The sequence below is a fragment of the Fundulus heteroclitus genome, chromosome 14 (assembly GCF_011125445.2).
Source record: "Fundulus heteroclitus isolate FHET01 chromosome 14, MU-UCD_Fhet_4.1, whole genome shotgun sequence".
In the NCBI taxonomy this organism is placed as follows: domain Eukaryota; kingdom Metazoa; phylum Chordata; class Actinopteri; order Cyprinodontiformes; family Fundulidae; genus Fundulus; species Fundulus heteroclitus.
The window spans coordinates 25,818,833-25,832,451 of record NC_046374.1 but is presented as its reverse complement, the minus strand read 5'-3'; positions in this window follow the sequence as shown (position 1 = coordinate 25,832,451).

Sequence of the window (13,619 nt, the reverse complement as noted above, 5' to 3'; positions counted from 1 at the left end):
GAGCCGGCCACTCAGTGACCGCACGGACCTTGGCCGGGTCCATGGAGATCTGACCGGGGGATAAAACAAAACCGAGGAAAGAGGTGGAGGTTGTGTGAAACTCGCACTTTTCAGCCTTGACGTAGAGTTGGTTCTGTAGCAGGCGGAGCAGGACGGAACGGACATGTTGTTTATGGAGTGTGAGGTTCTCAGAGTAGATGAGGATGTCATCCAGATAGACGAAAACGAAACGTCCAATCATGTCTCTGAGGACCTCGTTGACCAAGTTTTGGAAGACGGCTGGAGCGTTGGTGAGACCAAAAGGCATGACCAGGTATTCGTTGTGACCGGTCAGGGTGTTAAAGGCGGTCTTCCACTCATCACCCTCCCTTATGCCGACCAGATGGTAGGCATTTCTTAAGTCCAGTTTGGTGAAAACCTTTGCCCCCTGGACCTGATCGAAAGCCGAGTTCATGAGAGGGATTGGGTAACGGTTCTTGACGGAAATGTTGTTGAGACCCCTATAATCTATGCAAGGACGAAGAGAGCCATCTTTCTTCCCCACAAAGAAAAAACCAGCACCTGCGGGAGAGGACGAGGGGCGAATTATGCCTGCCCTTAGGGCGTCATTAATGTACTCCTGCATGGCTTGGGACTCAGGAGCAGATAAGGAGTAGAGACGACCTCTGGGTGGAGTGGTTCCGGATAACAGGTCGATAGCACAGTCATATGGACAGTGAGGAGGGAGGCTCGTAGCCTTGGCCTTATTAAACACCTCCCTTAAATCATGGTATTCGGGCGGAACTTTGGATAGGTGTGGGTAGACCTCCTCCACCTTACCTTCAGAGGAGTGGGGTGACTGGGCAGATAAAAGGCAGGATTCTGAGCAAGATGAGGCCCAGCCTGTAACTTCCCCTCTTCGCCAGTCAATTTGGGGGTTGTGCTTTCTAAGCCATGTAGCCCCCAGGATGATAGGAACCTGCGGCGAGTTAATGACCATAAAAGTCAGCTTCTCAACATGGTTACCTCCCATCTGGAGTTCCAATGGCTCGGTGACGAGGCAGGAGTGATGAAGCTTGTGGCCGTCCAAAGCGAGGACACTGCGTGGAGATGGACCGGGACACAATTTAATGTTCAGACTCTGGGCAAAAGTCTGGTCCATGAACTCCGTATCCGCACCTGAATCCACAAAAACAGAGACTTTGTGGGGTTTGGAAGAGGCGGCCAAAATGGCGGGCAGTAACAGATTCGGGGTGACGGAGAGTCTTGTACGACTCAGCAGGAATCTCCCCTCCCCTACTGAGCCTGAGCCCTTAACTGGACAGGTTTGGACGACATGACCCTCTCCACCGCAGTAGAGGCAGAGTCCTTGTTGCCGTCTGCGTTGTCGCTCCTCCTTCGTCAGGGCTGACCTCCCCAATTGCATAGGCTCGGGGTCAGTTAAAACCCTAGGGGGTGAGAGCGCGGCTGGGACGGCCTCAGAAAGGCGGGGAGGAGCGGTCCGTGCTGCACGGCGGTCCCTTCGCCGCTCCATGAGGCGGAGGTCAATTCGAGAAGCTAAATCCTCTAATTGCTTAAGAGAAACGGGAAAATCTCGAGTGGCGAGTTCATCTTTAATCCGGTCGTTTAACCTCGTTAAAAACACATCCATAAGAGCGTGTTCGTTCCAAAGACTTTCTGCAGCCAACAAATGAAAGTCTATGATGTACTCGGAGACTGTTCTATCCCCCTGCCTAAGGGATAAGAGCCCCCTGGTGGACTCACGACAGGCTAAAATGGGGCTAAACACTCTTATAAGCTCTCGGGAGAATCCATGATACGAGTGGCAGATGTGGGAGCTGCTCTGCCACTCGGAAGTGCCCCAGAGCTTGGCTTTACCGGCCAGTAAGGAGATAACATAGGCTATTCTGGCTCTGTCAGTAGGGAATGAGGACGGTTGTAATTCAAAATGTATCTCACATTGAGTGAGAAAAGCCCTACATTGGTCTGGATCTCCTCGAAAGGGCTCGGGTGGAGCGAGACGCGGCTCAGGGATTGTCTGCGTCCACGGGCGTGACGTGGCAGCCGGCGATGACGTTTGCGGAAGTGCGGAAGCAGCCTGGCCGCGGAGATGATTTAAACTCTCGGCGACTCCGGCTTCTAACAAAGTAATGGATTTATCAACCCCTGCTCGCCACTGACCATCAGGTGAAGGATCCATTTATTGGCCAGATTGTACTGTGATGTACCGGATTCGGACCCAAGATTCAACCACGAAAGGTCAGTGACGTTTTCAATGTTTATTAAAAAGCAGGGTTGATCAGCGCTGGCTCCAGAGCGTGCAGCTCTCGCTAACGGGTTGGAGCTTCCTGATAACGAGAGGAGCCTGGGCGCAGAGAATCAGCCAGAGACAGGGGGGAGAGTTCGGGGAAAGGAGCCGTAGAGCGACCCTCCGGCAGTAAGGGACTTTTCAGAGGCGTTGTCCAGGGGCAGTCCGGGTCCGGTAACGGGGAGTCCAATAATCCAGCAGAGGTACAGAGGGGAAATCCGAAGAGCAGGTCCAGGTCGGGTCCAGGTCCAAAAACAGGCAAGCTCAGAATAATCGCAGGGGCAAGGCAGAAATCCGGTAATCTCAGGCAGGAGTCAGAACAGGGAACAGGCAGGCTCGGAAACGGAGGGCAGAATCGGGTCAGACACACACAGGCAGAATAAGGAATGCTGGAATGCTCTTACGGGTGGCTTGAGACAATCTGGCACTGGAGGCTAACTTGGACGGAGCTTATATGCAGGTGAAGACAGGTGAAGCCAGTAGAAGTTGATTGCAGAGGGGTGGAGACTGGACAGGGGTGTGAATTGTGAGCAGAATCAGCTCCAGTGCCAGAATCATTACAGCAAGACTCTAACACAGATTCCTACAAAATGTGCTTACCATTAATCATTCCTCCTTTCTTCAGTCCTGAGCATAAATCAAGTTTGTGATGATGTGTTCTTGACACTTCAGCTCTTTTAAGTGTTTATAGGTCTAAACCCCACAAGGAAGCTGACAAGACACGGAGATACTGGTATGCATCTATTGTGTGCCTACATTTAAAAGAATGAGGATATCCTGCAGCCCAACCTGCTTAACAATAGAACCAGTTCACTTTCTGCATCACCACACCAGGCATCAAGCATTATTGCTGATGGTCAGAAATGGTTGTCATTAGTCCCAGGAACAATTATTTTTATATACCAGGGTGGCTTTAGCTCAGTGGGTATAGTTGCTTTCCAATCTGGCAGTTTAACTGACAACAGTTTGGATAATATGAAGGTGCCTGGGTGACTTTGAATAATCACCTTTAATTGTTATCAATCCATTTTGAAATTTAGTGAGTTGAAATAAATTTTTGCACAAATTATTGACACCATTTTTGTAAGATCTAAAGATTGTGGTGGTGGTGGTGGTGGTGGTGGGGTTTCCCTCACTCAGGACAGCAACAATATGACACTATCAGGTAAAATTTTCTGACCTTGTTGAAAATACGCTATGTAGAAAGAGGTCTGTTCTGAAGGCAAAAGGAGGTCCAATCTGGTACTATCAGTCTACCTATAGACTGGTTGATGAGTGTACAGTATATACCTGTAGAAATATTCAGACTTCTACGGGATGTCCTCTGCAGAATGGATCCATACACCTCCAAAGGGTGACTGTCGGAACTCAGCAGGCAGTGCCGTGCAGATCTCTGCTGGTCCTGCCTTTCTCTTCCTCTGTCCTTTCTCCACAGGTGACCGAAGTTGGCAGGTGGGCGTTATGCGCACACCTGCGGCTCGTTTGGTAGCGCTATACAGGAGTATTTAGGCAGTAAGCCGACAACTAGAGGACGCCAGAGTGTTAACCTTGTGTGGTACGCCTCAGTTGGCCACTGTCTCCTGACAGCTCTCGTGTCTCCTGCCTAAACTCTTTGTCTCCTATGCTCAGGTCCCCTCACACTTGGATCCCACTCCAAGCACTCCCTCGTGCTCTGGACATCCAAGTCAAAGTCAAAGTCCTGGCTCTCATTGCTCTGGATCCCGTTCCAAGCGTTCCCTCGTGCTCAACCCAAGTTACCTCTCTCTCTACTTGAATTCCACTCTGAGGTACCCTTGGCGTTACCAAGTCGGGCTGAGGACCTCACCGGATCTCCCCTAGTTCCTCCAGCTGTCCTATGACTGTTACTCCCACCATTGGTGCTGCTTGGACCCCGCCTCATTCCTCCAGCTCGCCCACCAGCCACTCAGTCATCTGCCACCATCACTGAAAGTTACCCGCTGAGTCTGCCTCTCTGCTCCACTCCCCCTGGACAGGTTCCCGAAATCAGTGAAAAGCTCTCCTCCACTCCGCACACTCCCCATTTCCCTAAACACTGTCTAACCCTTAATTTTCTCGCCCGCAGAACAAACCTGCCCCGTCTCCGTCTGATGTTCTCCCATCGTGATTCTCCCTCAGATCAACTCCTGTATAGCTGTGAATCTAAATAAACACCTTAAACTGCTCTCTGCCTCTCGACTGTGTTCTGCATGTGGGGCAAACACTTAAAAACCATGACAGTGACAGACAAGAGACGCACTCCTTCTAACAGAGTTAAAATTCAATTTGCTTGTTTTCAGGGTACTATATTATAATAATAACTTATTTTTAACAAACAGTTGTTCAGCAACTTTGAATTGAGTTTTAGGTTAAGTTGATACATTTTATGCTGGAACCTGTACTACCTTAAATGTGAAATGTTGAGGGTTGTGCCATAAATGGAAGACTGACGGGTTAACATGCTGAACATGCAAATTTAATTTAGAAAGTTTGGTCACACCCCCATTTTTTAGGAAAAGAGGACAGACACATATATACAATTGTTGTTGTTTTTCCAAGTCTTTGATCCAAATGTTTTATTATTTTTATTGTAGAAGACAACGCGATGTTATCATAACTGGGAGATGAGAAAGAGTTAAGTCTTTTCTATCTCATATATTTCACATCATCTGAGCCCTTAAGTTGTTGTTTGCGCTCATTTTATTTCCATTTTAAACAGATAAATGTGGAATAAACGCAGCCTAAACAAACTAGATTTTTAAATCTTTTTTTCAGGTAAACCAATTGAACTATTTTTATTTCTCACTAACCAGAACGTAGACCGTAGTAAATGTTTCCAAAAAATGACATAAATAAATAACTAAAATTATCAATAATGTAAAACCAAACATTATATCCTTTATAGAGTTGATTTGTGTATGTAGGGGGAAAAAAGACCAGAAGGCGAGGGTGTCAGAATTAGAGTCCCGGCTCCGTGCTATGGAAAGACCAGCTGATAGCCGCCCCTCTGCTAGCGCGGAGCCACATAGACCTAGCGTTAGTTCACTTAGTGGTCCTCCAGAAGCAACCGAGCAGCCGGGTAAGCAGGCCGGCTGGGTGACAGTTCGTAGGAAGCATAGCTCTAGATTTCAGCCCCCAGTTCACCACCAACCCGTCTGCGTTTCAAACAAATTTTCCCCACTCAGCGACACACCCGCTGAGAAGCCGACCCTGATTATTGGGAGCTCAATAGTCAGAAACGTGGCACTAGAGACACCAGGGACCATAGTTAAATGCCTGCCAGGGGCCAGAACGGGCGACATAGAATCTTACCTAAAACTGCTGGCTAAGGATAAGCGTAAATACAGTAAGATTGTTATTCACGCTGGCGGTAATGACACCCGATCACGCCGATCGGAGGTCACTAAAGTTGGTGTTGCTTCGGTGTGTGAGTTTGCTAAAGCAATGTCGGACTCCGTAATTTTCTCTGGTCCCCTGCCTGATCTGACCAGTGATGACATGTTTAGCCGCATGTCATCATTCAACCGCTGGTTGTCTAGGTGGTGTCCAGAAAACGACGTGGGCTACATTGATAACTGGAGAACTTTCTGGGGAAAACCTGGTCTGATCCGGAGAGACGGCATCCATCCTACTTTGGAGGGTGCAGCTCTTCTTTCTAGAAATCTGGCCGGATTTATTAGTTCTCCTAAATGCTGACAACCCAGGTTCCAGACCAGGAAGCAGAGCCGTAGTTTAACACACCTCTCTGCAGCTTCTGTACTGTTACCCATCCATTATCCTATTGAGACGGTGTCTTTCCCACGGCCAAAACTTAACAGATCAAAAACTTATCTAAAAGGAACAAATCATAAAAACCTAATAAAAATCAATACGGTTCACCTTGAACCTAAAAATAAAACAATTAAATGTGGTCTATTAAATATAAGGTCTCTCCCTCCAAAGACTTTGTTAGTTAACAAATTGATTTCTGATAAACAGATTGATTTGTTTTGTCTCACAGAAACCTGGCTACAAGAGGACTACGTTAGTATAAATGAGTCAACTCCCTCCAATTATTCAAATTTCCACATTCCCAGATCTGTGGGAAGAGGAGGAGGAGTGGCAACCATCTTTCAGTCTGATTTATTAATTAGTCCCAGGCCAATTAATAACTACAGTTCTTTTGAACATTTAACCCTCAGTTTCCCTCATCCAAACTGCAAAGCAATAAAACCTCTTCTGTTTGTTGTTTTGTATCGTCCACCAGGCCCTTACACTCAGTTTTTGGATGAGTTGTCAGATTTCTTATCTGATTTGGTGTTAAATACTGATAAGGCTATTATAGTGGGTGATTTTAGCATCCATGTTGACACAGAATGTGATAACCTTAGTGTAGCCTTTAAAACTATCCTAGATTCAATTGGTTTTGCTCAAAATGTGCATAAACCGACGCACTCTTGGCTCCATACTTTAGACCTTGTGCTGACATATGGCATTGATTGTGAAGAATTAACAGTATTTCCTCACAACCCTGTCCTATCTGATCATTTTTTAATAACATTTGAGTTTAATCTAACTGAGTTCTCCACCCCCAAAAGAGGGTTCCATTATAGTAGATCTTTATTGGATAATGCTGTATCAAAACTTAAAGAGTCTGTCCCCTTTTTAATATCCTCCGTATTGCAGAAATGCCCTGTAGATGGCAGCAATGTTGTTTCTTCCAATTCACAAATAGATGTCTTTGTAAACGGTATGACTTTGTCATTGCGTTCTGCATTAGACAATGTAGCTCCCTTGAAAAAGAAGGTGATTATTCACAGGAAGCTGGCTCCTTGGTTTAATTCAGAGCTGCGTTCCTTGAAGCACAATGTTAGGAAATTGAAGAGAAAATGGCGCTCTACACACCAAGAGGAATCCTACCTAATCTGGAAGAACAGTCTATTGTTGTATAACAAGACCCTTCGCAGAGTTAGAGTAGCATATTTTTCATCATTAATTGAGGAGAATAAGAATAATCCTAGATTTCTCTTCAGTACAGTTGCCAAACTTACCCAGAGCCACAGCTCTGTTGATCCATCCATTCCCTTAGCTCTTAGCAGTAATGATTTTATGGGATTCTTCATAAATAAAATTGATTCCATTAAAAATAAAATAATTGGCATCCTCCCAAACATGATTACCTCGTCCTCAGTAAGTGAGGCAGCATTGGAGGAATCCTTGGAACCTGCGCAGTGTCTGAACTGTTTAAAAGCAGTAGAGCTTTCTGAGCTATCTAAAATTTTAGCTTCATCTAAACCTTCTACCTGTATGTTAGACCCAATCCCAACCAAGTTGTTTAAGGAGGTATTCCCTCTGATCAGTGGTCCTATTTTAGACATGATTAATCTATCCTTGGTAAATGGATATGTACCACAGGCTTTTAAAGTAGCTGTTATTAAACCTTTACTTAAGAAACCATCTCTTGATCAAGATGAGTTAGTAAATTACAGACCTATATCTAATCTTCTTTTCTTATCTAAAATTCTTGAGAAAGTAGTTGCTAATCAACTATGTGAACATTTACAAAGTAATGACCTACTTGAGGAGTTTCAGTCAGGCTTCAGAGCTCATCATAGCACTGAAACAGCTCTGGTGAAGGTCACCAATGATATTCTCATGGCCCCAGATAATGGACTTGTGTCTATACTTGTCCTGTTAGATCTCAATGCTGCATTTAATACAGTTGATCACAATATTCTCCTACAAAGACTTGAGCATACTGTAGGGATTAAGGGAAAAGCATTAGGCTGGTTTAAATCTTATCTGTCGGACAGATTCCAGTTTGTTCATGTTAATAATAAATCTTCCTCAAACTCTAGGGTCACTTGTGGAGTACCACAGGGTTCAGTCCTTGGACCAATTCTATTTACTATATATATGCTTCCGATTGGCAAAATTATCAGACAGCATGGGATTAATTTCCACTGTTATGCTGATGACACTCAGCTATATTTATCCATAAATCCTGATGAATCCAATCAGTTACTTCGACTGCAGTCATGTCTTGATGACATCAAAAGCTGGATGACTTTAAATTTCCTGCATTTAAATTCTGACAAGACAGAAGTTGTAATCTTTGGGCCAGAGTCTTCAAAAAATAAAGTTCTTAATCAATCCCTTAATCTGGATGGCATTAACTTGGCCTCTGGTAATAAAGTTAAACATCTTGGTGTTGTTTTCGACCAAGACATGTCATTTAAATCCCATATTAAACAGGTTTCCAGAGTTTCCTTTTTTCACCTCCGGAATATCGCCAAAATTAGAAACATTCTGTCCAGGAGTGATGCTGAAAAACTAGTCCATGCATTTGTTACTTCAAGGCTGGACTATTGTAATTCTTTACTATCAGGAAGTCCACAAAATGCAGTTCGAAGTCTTCAGCTGATTCAAAATGCTGCGGCAAGAGTTCTGATGAAAATCAACAAGAGGGATCATATTTCTCCAATTTTAGCTTCCCTTCATTGGCTTCCTGTTAAATCAAGAATAGAATTTAAAATTCTCCTTCTAACGTATAAAGCCCTTAATAATCAAGCTCCATCATATATCAGAGCTCTGATTACCCCGTAGGTTCCTAACAGAGCACTTCGCTCTCAGACTGCAGGTCTGCTGGTGGTTCCTAGAGTCTCTAAAAGTAGAATGGGAGGCAGATCCTTTAGCTATCAGGCTCCTCTCCTGTGGAACCAACTCCCAGTTTTGGTCCATGAGGCAGACACCCTGTCTATTTTTAAGACTAATGTTAAAACTTTCCTTTTTGACAAAGCTTATAGTTAGAGTGGCTCATACCCTGAGCTATCTCTATAGTTGTGCTGTGATAGGCCTAGGCTGCTGGAGGACATCAGGGTCTAATTTTCTCACTCTACTGATTTCTACTGTTCTTCAGTCTACTGTTCTCCAGTTTTGCATTGTATTACATTGAAATGACTGTCGTCATTTCAGCTTTTAACTTTTTGCTCTCTCTCTTTTTCTTCATAGTAGGTACACCTGGTCTGGCGTTCTGTTAACTGTGACATCATCCAGAGAAGACGGCTCACCCGCTACTACCATCTAATGTAGAACAGATTACTAGATCAATGTGTGCTTCTGTGCTTTTTTGTCTCTCTTGTTGTGTCTCTGCTTTGTCTTCTGTAACCCCAGTCGGTCGAGGCAGATGACCGTTCATACTGAGCCCGGTTCTGCCGGAGGTTTTCCTTCCCGTTAATGGGGAGTTTTTCTTCCCACTGTCGCTTCATGCTTGCTCAGTATGAGGGATTGCAGCAAAGCCATGTACAATGCAGACGACTCTCCCTGTGGCTCTACGGTTCCCCAGGAGTGAATGCTGCTTGTTGGGACTTTGATGCAATCAACTGGTTTCCTTATATAGGACATTTTTGACCAATCTGTATAATCTGACCCAATCTGTATAATATGATTGAACTTGATTTTGTAAAGTGCCTTGAGATGACATGTTTCATGATTTTCCGCTATATAAATAAAATTGAATTGAATTGAATTGAACACCTGCTTAAAATGTTTAACAGACAAAAAGTACAAAAGCTATTTCCTGATGTTAAGAAAATAAAATTCTGGTCTAACAGTATTAACAGCAAATAGTGCCTGAGCTGTTTTGCTAGTTTCCTCCTTCAATGCTGCTAAGATATCCAAATAAGTCACAACTTCTGCATTTGGATTGTGGCCCCTGTACTGTCTATCTGTTTGGATCATGTATGTATAGTGCTTATTTCCCTTTAAAAATCAGATTTTTATCAACCTTGATAATTTCGATGTCACCTTCCATGACAACTGCTGAGCAGACTTGCCATTTGTACTCTTGGATCAGCTGGCAAGAGTCTGTTGGCTGAAAGTTGGATTTTAATTTTTCTGTGCATGTTTCATTTTAAAACATGTTATTACTTCCACAAAATAGATTATGTGAATTCTTGTGAATTTTAAGTGTCTGTTATCCTAAATAAAATACATACATTCATTTTGAAAACAGATAAAAAAAACCTCAATGTGTTGGGTATCTATATTTCACAGTTTAAAGGCATCATCAGTGCAAAGATGGACACAAGTTGTCTCTTCATAAATAAACATTTGATGGTAGTGCTCAACCATGCAACCTGAGAATGTTAAACCTTATTGCTTTAAGGGACATATGCTTTTTAATGCTTTCCTTTTCACACTCTGTTGTGGTTTATATAAATTGGGACTACAACGCTTTGATCTGAATTCCTTGTTATTTTCCCCCATGTTCCCACACCTGCTCCGAGTTGCGTCTTGGAGCAACTAATTTTGGTGCTGTCTCTTTAAATGTGAATGAAACACTTCCCATTCCACCTTCTTCAGGTCATACAGCGTTCCACTCCAACCCGTTTGGCCATTTTTGTAAAACCCAACAACTCAACATTTGCACTTATCCACTAGTAGCAAAAACAAAAATGATCATTCTCAAAATTAGTTAACCGGGGTTTTTGACCTTGTTTAGCAGTTATGCAGCAAATAACGTGAAGTAGTTGTTCACAAAATGTAACAGAATAGACCAGTTCATGCGTGACGTCAGCGCTACATCCGGGTCCCGCTGGTAGGCAAAAAACAGTACTGTTCTCGTCTACTACATGACAAAACGGGTGATTTAGAGCGTACTTTTAGTTAGTTTATTTTTGGAATCTAAATAATGCCTACGACTTGTGCTCCCGGTTGCACACAGAGGCATTCCAAATCGTCGGATGTAGATTTCTGTCGTTAACTGACGGAGGAAGAAAGAAGAAAGAAATGGATAATTTGAAAAGGATGCAGGTAGGCAATCCCAATCGACTGTGGGAGCCATCATACCACAACAGAATTTGCAGTCTACACTTCATCTTCGGTAAATACAACTTAATTTTGCACTGGTCATTGTTCTACTTAAATATGTCATGATTCAGCCTGTCTGCTGCACCATGCACAGACTCGGACACTTTCCACCTAACATTCAGCTCCAGTCTCCGGTTCAGTAATCCTCCACACCTGTCAGCTACTAATTAGTCAGTATTCAGCACACCTGTCAGCCTCACTATTTAAGCTCACTGCATTCTGTCATTCCTCGTCGGTTTGTTCTGTTTTCCTGTTTACCTTTGTTTCTGCTGCTCACCTCATCCAGTCTCATCCAGTCCGAGTTCCTCCATTCTCCGCCAGCCTGCTGTAGCCTGGTTCCAAGTCTCCTTTCTGTCGTGCTTCTGGTTCTGCTGCCTCCGTGCCCTGGCTCTGTCCCGCTTGCCAGTTCCTGCCTTCACCATCCTCCTGCTTCAGCTCGGCACAGACTCTTGGTTCCTTCCTCCATTATCCACAAACTTCAATAAACTGTTAAATTATACTCTGCTGTGGTTGTGTTCGGGTTCAGTCTACAAAACGTGACAAAATAATGATATAAATAAAAAAATAGGATATATACTTAAGACATAAACGTTCGTTTCGTAATAATATACGCACATGTACAATGTATGCAAACCCTCTGGCATGAGTCTGTGAAAAGGATTAATAAGACAAAAACACCAAAATAATCCTTAGTGAACAGTGTTATTTTTTTTAACCTACCAGTGGCGGGTGTTCTTCTCTGCTGAGGCTCGGTCTTTGTCCAACTCCGCTTTCAGATGTTACACAAACATGTCTGAACATCCATCCATCCATTTTCTGACCCGCTTAATTCCCTCATGGGGTCACGGGAGTTGCTGGTGCGTATGTCCCGATATGAAATAATTGTAGCCGTCCAGTGATTTTATGGCTTTCATGCTCTCTCGTCTGTACTGGCCTGTCGTGTTTATAAAACAACTGTACATGTCGCGGTACGGAACCCTTGGCCAGCATTTCACAGACTCGCTCCATCCCTTCAGGCTTTTGCTGTATAAATCTGGCAATCTGATACCATCAACCATCAACTTACTCTTAAGACGATCTTGTGATACGTTATCTAAAGAAGAAAAATACGTTGAGAACTCGTTAGTTTCCTTTGTTTGTGCCCGCTATGTGTTCGCCTTCTGCCTTCCAGTCTGGCGCACATTCGCGAAAAACCCGGATGAAAACAATAGCAGTGAACTGGTCTATAGAGAAAACTGACTGGTTTGAAAAATATGACTCAAACAGAATATAAAGATATCCATGCAGCACCTGGACAGACTAAATTAAAATTTCCTGCACTCCTAAACACTCCAAGTACAAAGAACAATTTATTTATAATCCACAAAATGTGGATTTTGCACAAAATTTCTCCTTTGAAATGCTGAGAAGGATATTCAGTCCCTCCTATATGTTTTTAACATCTGCCTTTTTTTCTCTTAGTGACAGCATGACAGAAGGGAAAAGGTGTTTTTTGATATTTCAGTTTGGCCCTAAAAATGTTGCATTTAAGAAATTAGCTTCTAATAATAATAATTCCACTACTCCTTTTATTTTCTGGATCACTGGGTTTCCCCATCCGGAGCACAGAATTCCACATGCAGGTTTGGAAAATAACATCTCTCGTATCCAATGAACTACAAGACAGCTGAGAGAAGATGCATTACATACTAAACAGATGAGCAGCAGTTGTGCCGTCTGTCATAAGCATAGCTGGAAACAATTGACGCTGCTGAAACCCAAGAACGTTTAAAAAAACAAACAAAAAAAAAACGCACTTACTTTGTTGATCTGTTTAATATTGATCACATAAACAACACAACAGTTATTGAAAAAAGAGCAAAACACATACAGAAATACTTTCATGTGTATGAATAGATTATATATATATATATATATATATATATATATATATATATATATATATATATATATATATATATATTAGGGCTGGGCAACGATTAAAATATTTAATCGCGATTAATTGCATAATTTGCCTGATTAATCATGATTAATCGCATTGTATTTACAAACTCCAAGAATGAATTCAAAAGTACTGTAAAGAGCACTTTTATTTTAATATTCTGCTGCCATATGAACAAAAGTGTTGTAACATTTGTAGCACTTATCAGTAACACATATTTAGTGTAAAGCTCAACTTAGACATGTAAAACAAAAAATAGCAATAATAATAAATTAAAGCTTATTGCCAATGACAGGGAATTCTCTTTATGGGGAAAAAATCTACCAAAAACAGACAATTTCTGAGGTAACAGCAGGGAGCAGCATTACCATTTTATGTTCAATACCAAAGTTTAACTTGGCAGTGGTTACAACTAACTTGTTTCTGTCATATTCCATGCTGGAAGAACTTTAAACTGAAATGCTTGCTAACTCGATATGCGTGCGTTGCTTGCGTTTATTTGACGTTAACACGCGTTTTTTTGTTGTTGCTTTCTCGCGTGCA